Source organism: Lissotriton helveticus, chromosome 5_1 (genome assembly GCF_964261635.1).
Source record: "Lissotriton helveticus chromosome 5_1, aLisHel1.1, whole genome shotgun sequence".
Lineage (NCBI taxonomy): Eukaryota > Metazoa > Chordata > Amphibia > Caudata > Salamandridae > Lissotriton > Lissotriton helveticus.
In genome coordinates, this window is record NC_136065.1 from 399,317,835 (window position 1) to 399,335,850 (window position 18,016).

Consider the following 18,016-nt stretch of genomic DNA (forward strand, 5'->3'; position numbering starts at 1 on the left):
CTGGTGCTCGCCCTGATGGACCTGGTTGTGTGGATGGATGTGCGTCACCCTTAGAATCCTCAGGATTCTCGTCAATTTGCAGCCCCTCACTGTCGCTGCTGGTATCTTCAGCGCCACCTGTGATGTAAAGTGGACGTTGATGAATAACATGTATCTTGCACATGGAAGGTTGCTACATGCATGCAGGCTAGCATTCCCTGACTGGCTGTTGGATTGACTCTATTAGGACATATCTGGCTGTATGGGGCTGAATGTGAATTGTGGTCAGACTACATGTCCCACAATGCAATAGGGATTTTCTGGTGTGCATGGGCTGCATGACTGGGGTTTCTCATGGGTAGCTCTAGGGTCATGGCCATTGTTAGGGGACAGGGTCGCAGTCGCATGGCACTTACCTTGGCTTTCTTGGGTGGGTCGGGAGGAGTCCAGTCGGGTTACCCCCACGCATGACTCAGGTTGCAAGGTGTCCTCAAGGCGGTTCTCCAATGGGGTGTTGGGAGGGACTGTTGGCTCTCCCCCTCCTGTTGCAACACGCTCACCCAGCCTCTCGGCGATCCTCTCCTTGGCACGACCTCGGAGGTCGTACCACCTCTTTTTGAGATCGTCGATTGATCGCTGGGTGACTCCAACTAAATTGACTTTTGCGCGGATGCGCAACCAAATTCGCCGTTTGTCGGCCTCTGGCACCCTCCTGGAGTCCTTCCCGAACAGTCTGTCGTGATCTCTACTGACTCCCTCAATCAGATGTTCAAGCTCCTGTTCAGAGAATTTAATTTTTATCTTTCTCCCTGTGGAACTGGTCCCTGGTGCTTCCTGTGACATTGCTGCAGTGGGGTGTATCCTGATTCAAAGCTGAAGGTGGTTTAGAGTGGAGCTCTGGGCAGTGCTGCTTCCAAATCAGCCTCAGTATTCAGAATGAGGGAGGGAACTGCCTGCTTCCTGGTTGTGATGCCATCACTGTACTCGAAATGCGACTTCCCGTTTTTGCGATCTCGCTATTACCGAGATCGCAATTTGCGATTTCGCTAATAGCGAGATCGCAATTTCAACACGGAAATTGTCCGATTTAGCGATTATTCTGCGATTTAGGGAGAATCGCAATCGGCTTTTGCGGCCGAATGCGACTCGCTATTTTTTTTCGCAGAATTTCATGAATCCCATTATGCGAATTCTAAATTGCGATTCGGTATTTCTCGCAATTTAGAATTCGCAGAAAATGGGTTTCATGAATCTGGGGGTAAGAGTTTACAGTTTCCACTGGAGCACTACTGATTTATAATCCATTATAACATGATCGTCCGCACACGGCAAACAAGAAATGTATGTTCTACAAGTCTCTCTTTCATGCAGCTTCAGTTTTTATATACGTTATTCGGGGGGGGCAGTGGGTTTACACACATATGTATTCACAAGTCCATTAAAGAGATTTTAAAAGATCTACCTACATTCCTAATATACAGTATATATTTTGTGAGAATGCCTACCGGTTTCTGATGGCTTCCAAAAGTAAAATAACATCTCTAGAGTAGTAAGAATATGATACTCTATCATTTATTGACTGACAGAACAATTAATACAGTTCAAGTCATAAAGGTCACCAAGGAGTGCAAGAACCCGATCCATCAGATAAGAGTCAAATTGCTGTGAAGTATCGCTGTCTGGTGAAGTAGACTGCACACATTCTGTCATAAATGCACTGCAATGAGTACTTCTATAAGGATTCAAGCACAGAATCATTCAGTTAGGTAATCACTGCTGCACTGTAATTTCACACATAAAACAAAGAAATATTGGGCTTCTCATTTACAATATCAGCTCAGTACACAATTCATTTTAATTAATTAGTTGCCATTTACAAACAACAAATCACCTATACAAACCTTCTACCTGCAGTATGTGTGGTGAACATGTGGTGTGGCTAAAGTAGCATTATATTGTGTGGTTTTTGGAACAAGACCTGAGCATGAGTTTCTATGGAGACCCATTCCACAAACAAAGCAATAAAGTGAATACAGAGAGCTTTAACTATCTGGAGGAGATCATATCACCAGTTCCTCAAAACATTTAAAGAAGAAATACAGAGAGAGAGTGTGTGCTTTGGATCAGCCCCATCTGCCATATGCTGTCATGTGATTTCAATGGATTTAGATTTTGGTGATGGGGCATCAAATAATATGTTATTACACTGTAGATGAGACCTTACATGTAGCGTATATTTGAGAACCAGTGTGTGCTCTATGGGGTGACGTGGTTATATTTTAATTGGTGGTATATGTTTTTTTGTTTAGAAAGTGCATGCTATGTAGATGCCTTTGGCATGTGAGTATGAGAAAGTGCTATTCAACAAACGTCCTTGCACATTTAATTTGTTTTGCCATGCTTTCATGCTACTTTTTGGATGCACTGAAGTCTTACTCCACAATGTTGTGTATGCAAATACTGACTCTTTCTCAAAAGTATCTCCAGAATAATATTTTGCCATTTATACCATTCAAGTTTATGACCTATTTTACAAACCACATCTTATGACTCACAGCATTTATTTCATTTCATTTAGGGGGTTTTGTAAAGCGCTTGGTGATGCACATCGGCGTGTCCCCGCACTGACGAGCTGATATTTACTGGAGCTTACACATGCGGAACAACTTACTGTGCGAATAGTACAGTTTTAAGCTTGGCTCTAAAGAGTGGTTCTGATGGTTCTAATCGCAACGCCGTGGGTAGCTTATTCCATCTAGAAGCTGCAAGGTGCCTAAAGGATCTTCCGCCCATCCGAGCTCTGGACACCTTAGGAATGACTAGGAGTCATGAGCCGGAAGATCTCAGGGAGCGGAACGGCTCATAGGGAGTCAGCAGTCCTTTCAACGGGAGAGGAGACCTCCCATTGATAATCCGGTGGCACGTACATAATGCCTTGAATTCTACCCTGCTTCTGATCGGGAGCCAGTGCAAAGACCGGAGAGCCGCTATGGATGCAGCTCTTCTGGGTAGTCTGAGCACTAGTCGGGCAGCGGCATTCTGTAAAACCTGTAGGCGGCTCAGATTCTTCTCCAGGGTCCCTAAGTAGAGAAGATTGTCATAGTCCATCTTTGACGTGACTAGTGCATGTACCAGGGTTTGACGGGCTCTGACAGGTAAGAACTTCAATACCTTCCTAAGACTTTTGAGAGTCCCAAAGCATGATCGAACAACCTGATTGATCTGGGGGCCAAAGGTAAGGTCGGAATCAAACCAGATGCCCAAGTTCTTTGCTTTCTGGCAAGGGGTGGGTGTTGGACCTAAACAAGGCGGCCACCATGCCTACGTCCACGCCGATTGGCCTCCCCCCACTACCAGCACCTCGGTCTTGCCTCCGTTGAGCTTGAGGCAATTGGCGGACATCCAGGCAGCAAGGTCTTGCATGCAAGCTCTGAAAATGTCCGCCGAGGGACCGGGGGCACGCGACAGGGAGATGACCAACTGCGTGTCGTCGGCATAAGACACCATTCGAAGGCCGTAACTCTCTACTAAGGTGGCAATTGGGGCAACATCATTTTGTAGCCCGAAAATGACCAAATACTCTGACAAAAGGCCAGACCTATCTTCAATGTGCGTCCGAACTTAGGGCTTAACATTTAAAGTAATTGAACAATCTCAAGAGTGCACACAACAAACAAATTAAGTCACCAAGATCATAATTGCATAGTTCTGAAGCCCTGCATGCTTACTTCCCTGCAAAGTACGCTTGAATGGGGGGAATATCTTTGGCGAATCTCAATGACATATAACAGTTTCTGTTCTAAGGCAAGCCTGTGAACTAAAGTCCGGATGTAACCATCTTTAGCCTTCCCAAGCCTTAAAATGCCCTGGGGACCCCATCCCCAGGGTCAAATAAAGTTAAACATGGAAGGATGGCATGTAGCCCCCTCCCTGAACCTTAATAGGACCTAGGAACTCCACCCCAAGGGCGCCAGTATGAATAAAAAGGGGAGAGGGGCCATGCAGCTCCCCTCTCCATGCCTTCTTGAGCCCCGGGATCCCATTCCCCTAGTCCAAAATGTATTAAGACCCGGGGACCCCAGTTACAGGGCCAAATACAATAAAAAAAGGGGAGGGGGACCATGCAGCCCTCTCCCAAGCCTTCGTGGTCCCCAGGAACCCCATCCCCCGGTTCCAAAATCTAAGAGGGTGCATGCAGCCACGCTTCCCAAGCCTTATAAGCCCTGCGACTCAATCCCAGGGTCATGTATTTATTTAAAATGGTAGAGGGGGCAGGGCCCCCCTACAAAAGCCTTATTAGGGTCCAGGGACCCCAAGCCCAGGGGCCAAATATAATTGAAAAGTGGAGGAGGGCCATGTGCCCCCCTCCCTGAGCCTCAATAAGTCCTGGGGGCCCTAGCCCCTAAGTAACTGAATAAAGGGGGAGCCCTCACCCCCCATCCCTGGAGCCTAATTAGGATCAGGGACCCCATCCCTGGGCCGACAATGTAATCAAAAGTGAGGCCTGCATGGCCCCCCTCCCTGAGTCATTAAAGGTGCCGGGGACCCCATCCCCATGGCCAACTCAGTGACTGTGTCCCAGGGAGCCCAAGTCCGGGCCACGCTATTTTCTCTGTCTGCACTACAATGGGCAGGGGAAAATATGTTGCTGTCATCTACAGGAGATTTTAAAATGCTCCCACTGGCTGTGAGCAGGCTTCTGTTCTGTTTCCCTGCCTGAAACAGACAGATATTGTTCCCGCTTGGAGGTAGCAAGCAGACAACAGCTGCTCCATCTAGGCAAAAGCAATGCCAATTCCTGCTTCTTTCAGAGATCCAGCTGGGGCCGTGGAGGCCATGGACCTCACCCATGGCCCCCAATGTGGTTCTTGGTTGGTGTCCAGGGTGGGCACCGGGGCACCCACATATATTTAACCACTTGGATGCTAAGGGTATTTGCTCTTCTTCATGTAATTTCCATTGAAATCAATGGAAACTCCATGACGAGTTACCCTTGTCATTAGCACTGAAGGGGTTAAGGCAGGCCCTAGGGATGGGATCCCCAGAGCCTATATAGGCGCAGGGATGGGGACCATGTAGCCCCCTCCTCTTTTTTATTGGGTTTGGCCCCAGGGGATGGGGTTCTGTGTCCTGATAAGGCTTTGGAAGGGTGGCTGCATAGCCTCCCTTCCATTTCTTCTGCAATTCTTTGCCAGGGGATATGGTCCCCGGAGCCTGATAAGGCATGGGGAGGAGGGGCCACATGGCCTCCTCCCCTTAGAATTCAACACCAGGATACCAGTTGGTGACATTGCACTTAATGAACTCATAAATAAATAAATAATACATTCGACCAAAGTGGATGAGGTTCCCATGCAATCCCTTCCCCTTTTTTGTTTTATTTGGCCTCAGGGGATGGGGTCCCTGAGGCCTGTTAAGACTTCAGGAGGGGGACTGAATGTCCGCTCACCTAGTATATATGTTTTGGCCCCAGGGGATGAAGTCCCCAGGACATGAAAAACAACCACACACTGTGTTGTCAAAGACTGTGCCTGGCGTGGAGTTGATAGTCTGCAGGGGGCTAGTGTCACAATTGGCTGCCTTCGGTGGGTTGGCCAACCTTGCGCCGCATCATCAAAGGCCATGCACAGCATGGGGTTGACTGCCTGTGGGGAGGATTGGTGACAGGGTATGGCTGCAGGCCTCGCTCTGCAGCTAACCTCTCACCATGCATGGCCAAAAGATATGCGCAGTGTGGGGTTGGATAGATGGGGGTGGGTTGGTCACAGGTCCTGCCCTGTGTCAACCCACCACGGGGCATGACTGAAGGCTCGGTTTGGTTGGCTGTGGGGGTGGGTGGACTTTCACTATGGTAACAAAACATTACTTAACGTGAAAAAAAATCACTGAAAAACAAAGATTAAAGTAACGCTATAGATAGGTGAAATGTGTAGTAACAACGTAACATTTTAAACCAAAAAAAAAACACAGAAATTAACCATTTATAGTTATCTCAAAAAACTATAACTACTGCAGTACTTTTATCAATGATGTCCTAGAACATGTCATGAGTTATGTAATATGGGAGGTAATTAGCAGTGCATGGTTAAATCGTGAGTTTTAGATACTTTAGGCCATTAGGTATAGTTGCTTGAGATAACTATTACTGGTGAAATTCAGTGGTTTGTTTAATTTAAAACAATTTGTTTTAACTGACCATTTCAAAGGGAGATATGGGTAATTTTAGGGTGGGTAGTGGCAAAGGCAGGTTAGGAGTAAACTAAAAAATGAGGGGGTGCGCCCCTCAAAAATAAACCAAATAATATGTTTATTGTTTAAGGTGGGGAGTGGTAAAAGGAGGTTTGGGTAATTTTAGGGTTTGTGGGGTGGAGAGTCAAAAAGGCAGGTTAGGACTAAATTGAAAAAAGGGGGCATTACGGTGTTCCCCCCAAAAATACTAAAAACCAGTAGGTAGTTATAGTTAGGACCATGTTTCCATAGGACAAACAGATTTTGACTTACTTATAACTCTGGCTTAGTTTGATGAATCTTTACAGAACGTTCCTAAAAAAAACAGCAAGTTGGCCTTGTTGTGCATGGAAAGTTTCAGGGTAAGCCATCACGCGGGGTCAGAGAAAAAGGAGGGGTAAAAAAAAAAGTGTTTCCTATGTTAACTCCCATAGAGCCTTTAGACATGCCTGAAGCCCAAACCACAAGACGGAATTACACCAAATTCAGCAGAAAGGTCAATTTTGTTCTGGAGATCACGCTTTTAGTTACTTGTTCTCCCTGTCTTGGAGCAAGGCATCCACTGCCATGGCTTCCAGATCCAGTTCCCAGCTCACATATCGTGGAAGCTGATGATTCAAATTGTGATGCAAAAAGGTCTAAATCACAAAGACCCCATCTGTCCATCAGTGCCAGGAAGGTACTGTATTCTGTATTCCTGGGAGATAATCTGCCATTGCTGAAATCTGCTTCTGAAGGCAGTAATGCCAGAAATTCTTTACCAGATTTGAAAGTGTCTTTTGAGCGGGTGCCTCCCAATTGATTGATGTATTGATCCACCTAGATGATATCCATCCATAGCAGAATGCAACCAGATACTCTGTCTCTGGCGAGGTATGTGACCGCAAAGGATAAGGCCAGGAGTTCCATGCAGTTGATGTTTAACTGTAGTCCCTCCTCTTGTCCACCATTTCCCCATTGACCCATCTACACATCTGGCTCTCCAGCACAACTGGCTGGTGTCTGATTCTTTAAAAATATCCAGCGTGGTCCCAAAAATCGCTCTGAAAAAAGGCGATAGAATGTACACCTTCTACAACAATCCTTCCGCTATGTTTGAAAATGTTAATCAGGCATGTGCAGCCTGGACTCGCATGTTCCGCCCTTTCACGCAGACTCTTAAAATTCACAAGACTGGAGCGTAATTCCGATCCTCTGCCGGACGCACAGCTAAATTCATTACTTTTCAAAACCTGTCACAAACTTGTCCATATTTAACCCCTTCCACGCTCATGACGAGCTGGGCTCGTCATGCAGTAGCCTGCTCACACGCTCATGATGAGCCCAGCTCGTCATGAATAATGGGTTTTTGAAAATCCCAGCGCATGGTTGTAAATCTGCGAGCATCGATGCGGTTAACAATGTTTATTCCATATGTTTCAATCTTCCTTTGTAATTAGTTACTCCATTCACATGTAAGATGATTTTGATCATTTCTAATGAGACAGATATGCCTATCTAAGCCTTTCTCTGAGACATGCAGGAATACATAATTCATCCATAGCAGTTTGTCATGCTCTCACCCAATGCATTTCGGGCTTCCTTAGCCCTTCTTCAGGGATTCACTATGAATTAAAAAATTACCATTAGATTACTAATAGATCCGTATACATTGAAATTCATTTTACATACATTGCAATCTGTAAAGGAAACCCCTGCTTTATTCTACAGCCTTCATGGGACCAGCGCTTTCCCTTTGTAAATGTGAGACTTTTAAACACACACCCACATATACCCCAAAAATGAGAAGGTTCAGTTGTCATAGAAATTATGGTTGGTGCTGTACACAGAAAAATTAGGCCCATTTTAAGTGAGTGCTCATATATTTTCCTCTTCTATTTCATTAAAACTTTCTGACATGCAGACTAAAACATTCACTTTCAACATCAGCAGCACACTGCCAGTTAACTCCCTGGTGAGCAACTAGAGAGCAAAGATTCTGAATTTATGCCAAAAGTGTGGTACATCTGAATGTCATCTTGATGGAATCGAAGTGGAAAACTGAAAGCATTTTCTACATGATGATACTGCAGTAAATGAGAAACGTAGGGTGCTTCACCACAAATAAGTCTCCCAAGATGGCCACCAGAGAACAAAGAGTCCAAATATAGCACAAATATCACCCAAATCTATCCCAATGACAGAAGTGTGCAAAACAATTTTTTTGTATTTTATGCAGTTACATATAGCGCAAACTTGACCCGAAGGTATAAGAGTCCTTTACGTGAACACATTAATTTTGGTTTTAGGTATGGGTAGATTAAGTGATTTGCCCAGAATCACAGAATGTCGAGCTGATGCCGAAACTCAAACTTGGCTCCTCAGTTGCAAAGTCTGCAGCTCTGGCCAGAACGCCACATCCTCTCCGGGAAGTGAAACATATAATCAAGTGGATTAAAAAAAACGCTATTTGAGAACTCAGAAAAGATATCTTCATTTTATTTGTTTAAAGCAATACCCATAATTTTTATCGGAATAAGACGAGGGGGAATAAGAGGAGGGTTCAGAGGCAACAAGCTGACAAAGTTGGGCAGGCAGGAGAGGGGATGGCAGCACAACTGACCATAGAGGGCAAGAGAATGTGCGGCAGGGGCAACAAAGCAACTGTGCGGTACAGACAAGAGAGGCTGTGGAAATAATAAAGACCATTGAGGGCAGAAGGAAGAGGCAGTCCAGTACAACCATACATGACAACGGACCCAATCCGGGCAAGAGGCACCAGGTGTTTTTAAACCCAGAAGGGGGTTATTGTATTTGTCTCCTGCTTAAAATCTCCTCTTTTTCAATGTAAGTCAATGGGGAAAATCAATTCCCTATGGTTGTTTTTCAAAATCTCCCTCTACCAAGTTTAAGATATTGGCAAGTGAGGTACATTGGATCAAGGGGGGCATGAGGAATGGAGTACAGACATGGACTTGGATAATAGAGGGCAAGAAGGTGATAGGCAGGGCGACCAAACCCAACTTACAGGGCAGGTGTCCGGGGTAGCAGCAGCCCAATACAACACACTGGGCAAGTAGGACGGCAGTGCAGCGCACCAGACCATGGAAAGCAATAGGGAGGGGACAGGACCATGCACATGGACAACAGAGAGCAGAGGGGAAAGAGGTAGGGCAGCAAGCTGACCATACGGCACAGACAGGAGGGACAGTTGCAGCATAGCAGACAATAAAGGGCAGGAGGGAGAGGGCCGATTGGTTGTCTGAGTACCTGTATGGATGTATGAGTGAGGGGATGTGTGACTGCCTGCATGGATGAGTGACAACAAATCAATCATCCATACAGCCACTCATGTACCCACAAACCAACCCATACAGGCACTTAGACACCAACTGACAGACTGATACATACCTTCACAGAGCCTAGGCACTCACCCATACATTCATTGAGACAACTAATATCTCACTTATACAGTCAGTCACACACCAACTGAATCATCCATACAGGCACTCAAACACCCACTGATTTACCAATACACTTTGGTATATATATTTATCAATGATATACATTTAAAAACACTCTTAGTCACTGGATGATGGCATCTGTGATGTAATATGTGAGGTCATAAGCAGTGCATTGCGGTGGCGCGATTTATAGTTAGCTCAGCTAACTGTAACTGCTGAATCTCCCTTGTTTTAAACTAATTAAATGTTAGCCTAACTATAACGTCCCTATAACCTTTGGTTTTGCTCTGTAAATTTTTAAGTTTTTCAAAATTATATTTGCTAACTACAACGTCCTTGTAACCTTTGTTTTTTCTGTGAATTTTTAAAGTTTTTAAAATTCTATTTGCTAACTATAACGTCCCTGTAACCTTTGTTTTTTCAGAGAATTTCCAAGGTTTTTTAAAAGCTAATTCCTAACTATAACGTCCCTGTAACCTTTGTTTTTTATTTGTGAATTTCAGTTTTTTATAAAAAAATGATAACAATTTTATTGATTTTGACAATAACAAATACAAGCGAATCAGTACAGCACATTATAAATGACAATTCCCAATCAGTCAGATGAGCAGTCACATAACGCAGGACCCCACTAGATTTAGCGTGGTATAAACATTTAGCAAATGCTCCAGATTTGTTCCATGAAACCCAACCATTTGCCCCACACCCTATGGTATTTCTTTGGGCATCCCCGTGCCTCATACATGGGTTTTACCTGTGTCGCACACCAGTCCACTCCTTCCCGCCACTTCCTGAAGCTAGGTGGAGCTGGACGTTTCGAGACAGTGGCTATGTCCCACTTTGCTACTACCATAGCCTTGTTAAAGAACAACTTCTCGTTCCTGGATCCGTCCAGACGATCTGTGATCCCCAGGAGTGAGTGTCGTGGGTCATGGGGAACTTCCCAACCCAAAACTTGTCAGCACCGTGTGCAGGGGCAGTTGGGTAAAAGCCCGTCCCATGAAGGCGGACCGGGGTTAAATAGGCAGCGTGAAAATAGCATATTTGAATGAGGTGGAGCTTAGCCGATGCAGTGACCATCTTGGGTGCCATGAGCGCATCCCTCCAGTCCTCTTCCTCCAGTGGGCCCACCCAATCCTCCCATTGTCTTCTGAGCCGGTCCAGTGAGGTTAGGGTATTGTTGATTAGTGTATGATAAATGCGGGAGATACCCCCCTTCTCCAGATTGCCCAACATAATTTGTGTTTCGGGAGGGCTGTGTTCCGGGACTGCTGTGCCTTCTGATATGTGCGCATGGAGTGCCTGCCGCAATTGCAGGTACTTCTAAAATTTTGACGGGTGTAGGGAGTACCTGGATTGAAGGTCCTGAAAGGAGCACATGTGTCCACTAGCCCACACATCTCTGAGTTGTGAGATCCATATAAGGTCCCAAGATCGGAAACACTTCAGCCCACTAACTTCCTGGAGCCAAGGACCGTGCCAGAGAGGTGTTGTATTAGCTTATGTGTCCAGTGGTGTGGCGCAGTGATGCCCTCCAGGCAAGAAGCGCGGTACGTGTCACCTCTGGCAAGGTGGAAGGTATGGACCCCCCGTACATCAGGGATTGAATTTTGGGTAGACCCAGGTCACTCAGTTCAAGCCTGTATGCTGGATCGGACCATCCCCCATTGAACCAGTCGTGCATGGTGAGGAGGCAGGTCGCAATATAATATAAATATAAATGTGTCATCCCCATGCCCCCGTCAAAGGATTAGAGCCAAACGGGACCTCCCACTCCCCCAAAGGAATTTGGTGGATGTACTAGTTCCCGGAAACAAGCTTGCGGAAAGCATGAGGGGGTGTTTTGGAGGATGTAGAGGAACCTGAGGGGAATCATAATTTTGTACAAGCAACCCTCCCCAGGGGGTTGAGGGGGAACGCCTGCCACTTGTGGAGGTCTTCCTTTGCTTTTTTCACCAGGGGGGTAACGTTGAGGGACCAGCCGAGGACGAGGAGGGCGACCCAGATCCCTAAATACTTGAAGGATTGTCTCCTGAGGGGTATTGTGCATTGCCAGTCCCTGGTTAAGTGTAGGGGGAACGGGACTGACTTACTTGTGTTGAGACGTAGGTCAGAGGCTTGCCCGGAGTGTAGGAGCCAGAGGCAATGGGGGCGGGACTGAGTAGGTTCCGCAACAAAGATTAAGACATCGTCTGTGTAAAGGGCAATCTTGTCCACCTCCGAGTTGGGCGATTCCCATCCTCGGACGCACACCTCTGATCGAATCAGGGCCGCTAGGGGCTCCATTGGCAGGCAGAATAGGAGGGGCAAGAGGGGACATCCCTGTCTCGTCCCTCTTTGAATGGGGAAGGCCTCTGATAATGCCCCGTTGACTGGCTTGGGGCCAGGCATAGAGAACCTTTATCAGACTGCGCAAGCGATGGGCTAAAACCCATCATGTCCAGCACGTCACCTAGATATTGCCAATCGAAATCAATGAGAATGAGTGCCAGGTAAGGAGTAAGCAAGTGGCGATGTGCCAAGGCCAGATGGAGACGACAGAGGCAGTGCCTAGTCCCTCTCATATTGTCTTTCAAAAATGAGTTTGGCCCATGTGGACAGAAGTGGGGTAAGGGCCCGAATACTTTATAAAAAAGAAAGAAACCCACACTTCACATTTCACACCATTCAATTTCGGATGAAAAAAGATAAACAAAACTTAATATGTTTATCTTGGCAATTAATTGCGCTGTTTTATTCAGTAAAAAACAACCTTTGCTGAATATTCTTTAAGTCAAGAGAAATACCATTGCCTTTCATGTACTGACCATGAATGTCGTGATGTCTAATTTTTACAACACAACGCAAAAACATAAATCAAATTACATATACAATGTGGAAACATATAACTAATAAATAATGTGCAAAAAAGTGATACCATATCACACCAAAGGGAAGAAAATGTCAAAGTATTTTTCAATCACATCATAATGAGCACTTAATCACAATATTTGACCGACAAGCGGACTTCCAATGAGTCTGCTGAAAACACAACCACCACTCGGTAGAAGTGTTAGTAGGCTTCAAATTCCTAAGCGTTTTATCTATATTTCAAGACTTAGGACTTGATCCTGTTCGCCTACGCGTTTCGAGTTTGGGAGGATTCTTCACAAACTCTCTTCAGGGCCAAATGAATTCTTTCCCTCATTTCTTAAACCTAATGGTGAAAACATAAACAAATTGTGGACACTCGTTATAAATTGCTCCCCTCAACCTGCTCCATCCTTCTCATATGTACAACTTTTAAAATGGAACATACCTCAGGGGACTTGAGGTAAGTTCAGTTCATCCAAAACAACTTTCATGGATTCGTCGAGTCTGTGCGCCTTTCTAAAAAAACGTGTTTTCACATCAGGTACTGATTGTGCGCAGTTTTAGCAAGTTAAAATACAAATAGAAAAAAGACAAAAGACAAAAGACCAATTGTCTCATACCTGAATCTAAAGTGAGGGGAGAGCCTGTTGTATTTCTGCCGTTTCCTATTTTGAAATTTTGCCACTCGTTTTTTCACATAAAGCACTGAAATTTTTTTTTTTAAATGCGGATTACTCATTTTTAGTAATCGGTATCACCTTACTCCCAGATGTTGTGTGCCGGAGCATAGGGTAACTTACTGCGTTTCTTTATGGTCGTCTGAAATTGTGAGTGTGGGCGGCTCGCGGGCCCCTCAAGAACGTCTTCGTTTCCTGAAGGTACCAGGGTGTGTCGGGTCCCCCTTTAGGATGCCATCGGGTTCAGTGATCCTACATGAAGGAACACGGGCGCTAATTATTTGTAATGCAATCTTTCAATGTGCTTGTGAAAGGCTTATTACGCGTTGAAAGCCGAACACGAGTCTTGGCTTTAAATCGTTGTGACGAAAGGCGCGCGCAGAATTGTTTACAAACGGCGCGGCAGCACTTTCACATCCAGATTCTAAGAATGGATTTATAAAAAACGGGGGCGCTCTCTAGTTGACAAATAATATGGAGCCTGCCTCTCTGTTACTGAGGCACAGACGCTATGTGGTATAGCGCTGGCTCACATTTCCTTATTCAGTCGGACTGTCTGCACGTACCTATCAGTTTGGCAGCGCGTTCCACTTCCTCATTCCATCACACAGAGTGAATGGGATTCAGTTGCACCGGCCTATCTAAGAGGTCCGCTGTTTTCGTGACCAATCACGAGTAGCACGTGTTGGTCTTCCAAAATGGTGCATTGTGGGACTTGAGGTTTAGGTGACTGTGCACCATTCAAAGTCTGGTGATTTCACTAATTGAGTTGAGGCCAGTATTGATGGTGTCAAAGCGAAGTATCAGGTAGGCCTCTTTGCGATCTTCTCAACATTAGGCGATCTGTGCTGTGGGTCCATCTATGGGATTCTGTGTGCATGCAATAAATTGTACATAGGAAAAACATGCCAGCAAGTAAATGTCAGGATAACGCAACATCGTTCACGACTAAAGAAAAAAGTCCAAAATGCCCCAATGGTCGAGCATTGTTTGGCCGCCAACCACAAAGAAACAGATTTCAAATGGACAGTCTTAGCTGGGATGGACCCACAGCACAGATCGCCTAATGTTGAGAAGGCACTGTTGCGCAAAGAGGCCTACCTGATACTTCGCTTTGACACTATCAATACTGGCCTCAACTCAATTAGTGAAATCACCAGACTTTGAATGGTGCACAGTCACCTAAACCTCAAGTCCCACAATGCACCATTTTGGAAGACCAACACGTGCTACTCTTGATTGGTCACGAAAACAGCGGACCTCTTAGATAGGCCGGTGCAACTGAATCCCATTCACTCTGTGTGATGGAATGAGGAAGTGGAACGCGCTGCCAAACTGATAGGTACGTGCAGACAGTCCGACTGAATAAGGAAATGTGAGCCAGCGCTATACCACATAGCGTCTGTGCCTCAGTGACAGAGAGGCAGGCTCCACATTATTTGTCAACTAGAGAGCGCCCCCGTTTTTTATAAATCCATTCTTAGAATCTGGATGTGAAAGTGCTGCCGCGCCGTTTGTAAACAATTCTGCGCGCGCCTTTCGTCACAACGATTTAAAGCCAAGACTCGTGTTCGGCTTTCAACGCGTAATAAGCCTTTCACAAGCACATTGAAAGATTGCATTACAAATAATTAGCGCCCGTGTTCCTTCATGTAGGATCACTGAACCCGATGGCAGCCTAAAGGGGGACCCGACACACCCTGGTACCTTCAGGAAACGAAGACGTTCTTGAGGGGCCCGCGAGCCGCCCACACTCACAATTTCAGACGACCATAAAGAAACGCAGTAAGTTACCCTATGCTCCGGCACACAACATCTGGGAGTAAGGTGATACCGATTACTAAAAATGAGTAATCCGCATTTAAAAAAAAAAATTTCAGTGCTTTATGTGAAAAAACGAGTGGCAAAATTTCAAAATAGGAAACGGCAGAAATACAACAGGCTCTCCCCTCACTTTAGATTCAGGTATGAGACAATTGGTCTTTTGTCTTTTGTCTTTTTTCTATTTGTATTTTAACTTGCTAAAACTGCACACAATCAGTACCTGATGTGAAAACACGTTTTTTTAGAAAGGCGCACAGACTCGACGAATCCATGAAAGTTGTTTTGGATGAACTGAACTTACCTCAAGTCCCCTGAGGTATGTTCCATTTTAAAAGTTGTACATATGAGAAGGATGGAGCAGGTTGAGGGGAGCAATTTATAACGAGTGTCCACAATTTGTTTATGTTTTCACCATTAGGTTTAAGAAACGAGGGAAAGAATTCATTTGGCCCTGAAGAGAGTTTGTGAAGAATCCTCCCAAACTCGAAACGCGTAGGCGAACAGGATCAAGTCCTAAGTCTTGAAATATAGATAAAACGCTTAGGAATTTGAAGCCTACTAACACTTCTACCGAGTGGTGGTTGTGTTTTCAGCAGACTCATTGGAAGTCCGCTTGTCGGTCAAATATTGTGATTAAGTGCTCATTATGATGTGAACGAAAAATACTTTGACATTTTCTTCCCTTTGGTGTGATATGGTATCACTTTTTTGCACATTATTTATTAGTTATATGTTTCCACATTGTATATGTAATTTGATTTATGTTTTTGCGTTGTGTTGTAAAAATTAGACATCACGACATTCATGGTCAGTACATGAAAGGCAATGGTATTTCTCTTGACTTAAAGAATATTCAGCAAAGGTTGTTTTTTACTGAATAAAACGGCGCAATTAATTGCCAAGATAAACATATTACGTTTTGTTTATCTTTTTTCATCCGAAATTGAATGGTGTGAAATGTGAAGTGTGGGTTTCTTTCTTTTTTATATAGTCCCTCTCATAGGCATAAACCCACACTGGTCTCGGTGGACCAACATGGCAAGGTAGGGCCTAAGCTGTTAGGCGAGAATTGAAGCGAATATTTTAATCTCCGTATTTATGAGAGAAATTGGGTGGTAGTCCGCGCATCGGGAAGACGGAGGTTGTGTTTTAGGGAGAACTACTATGGTGGCCATATTCGTCACAGACAGAAAGGAGCCCTTCTCCAGGGCCTCATCAAAGAGATCTGTGAGGTGTGGGATGAGGGTCTCCCGATATGTAGCGTAATATTCTTGAGGAGGCCCGTCCGGGCCCGGGGTTCTGCCCGATGAGGCATGAGTTATTGCTTCGCTAATTTTTTCGAGGGTGATTGGGAGGTCCAAGTAGGCTAATGCCGTGGGGCCCAGACGAGGGCGGTGGGTACGGCCCATGTCCAGCAGGTCATAGAGGGACATTACAGGGCTCTGCGCCATGTAGAGCGTGCAATAATAGGAGGCGAAAGTGCAGGCCATTGCCAAAGGGGATCGGTGCGCTAGCTCATCCAGGTCTACAATTTCGGGGATAATGCAGTTGGCCCTTGGGTATGTGGTTAGTCTATGAAGGGTCTTCCTGTTCTTATCACCCCATTTGTACACCCTAGCTATGGACCATCTCCAGAGGACCTTGGCAGCGTCCAACGAGAACTGCTTGATTTCGGCCCGTAGGCGAGCAAGTTGTCTCTCACAGGTGTTGTCGCCGTCAACAGCGGAGGATTGCTCAAGGAGTAACGCTTGTGCCTCACGCGTGATGGTCTGTTGTAGCTGGGCCTGTTGCTGGCGTTTGAGTTGGCCCTTGGCGAAGCCTCAGATGGTGGGTATGCCTGCCTACCATAGGGTACCCGGGGAAGAAACAGTGCCAGTGATGGCAAGGAAGTACTGTCGGAGCTCCATCCCCACCTCCTTCCTACATTCTTTCTCCTGGAGAAACCAGGCGTTCATCCGCCAGGTTGGGCACATGAAGTAGGGGGCCCGATACTAAGGAGCAGTGGGGAGTGGTCGGAAATACCTCCAGGAAGTATACGGATATCCTGGATTGTTTGGCAATCAGTGGATGGGACTAGTATTGCATCTATGCATTCCTGAGTGCGGTGTGCTGCAGATGTATGAGTGAACTGTCTGGTATGAGGGTGCCAGATTCACCATGCATCGTATAGGCCCAGGGAGTCAGACCAATTTGATAATTGTTTGGAGTGAGCAATTCTAGAGGTGGACGGTGGGCCTGTTGTGTCGAGTGTGGGTTGGGGACTGCGTTGAAGCCTTCTCCAATTACTGTGGCACCCAGGGGCAGGGAAGTGAGGAGGTCAGTAGCATGTTCCAGGTTCGATGTGAGCATCAAGGGGCGTGAGTAGATGGACACAAGATTAAGGGAATTTCCGCCCAGCGTTCCCCTGAGAGCTATGGACCTTCCCTGAGGGTCAAGAGCGGACAGGTTGAGCACAAAGGCAAGAGTAAGCCTCAAGAGGATAGCCACCCCCCCGGGAATCCCGGGTGAACCCCAAGTGCCACACTCTGTCGTACCCATAGCGGGTCAGGAAGGGGCAATGGTTACCCATTAGGTGGGTCTTCTGGAGCAGGAGCACGTCAATACCTAGGTGTTGGGCGTAGCGCAGGACAGCCATTCTTTTGAGTCTATCCAGGAGCCAATTAACGTTCCAGGACAGAGTGAAGCACCTGGAATGATTTTATCAGTCATGGCGGTTGTTAGTGGGAGCAATGGTGCGCCCCACCCTGAATAGCCATGGGCACGTATGGGGTCTGGCGTGTGCTTGGTACTGCGTATGTAAATGTGCTTTTCAAGTAGTACATGGGAGCATCTATTGTGCATTAATAAGGCTGGTGTGGTAAAACAAGAAAAAACAATGGGAGAACGGTCCCATCCCCTATCCCCTCCCCCCTCCCCCACCCTATACTTCGGTAACAGAAGCATCTGTTGGCCCAACAGCAACAAGTAAGAACCAAACTAGAATGCTCAGTTTGGGCTGTGTGGGGGACCCCT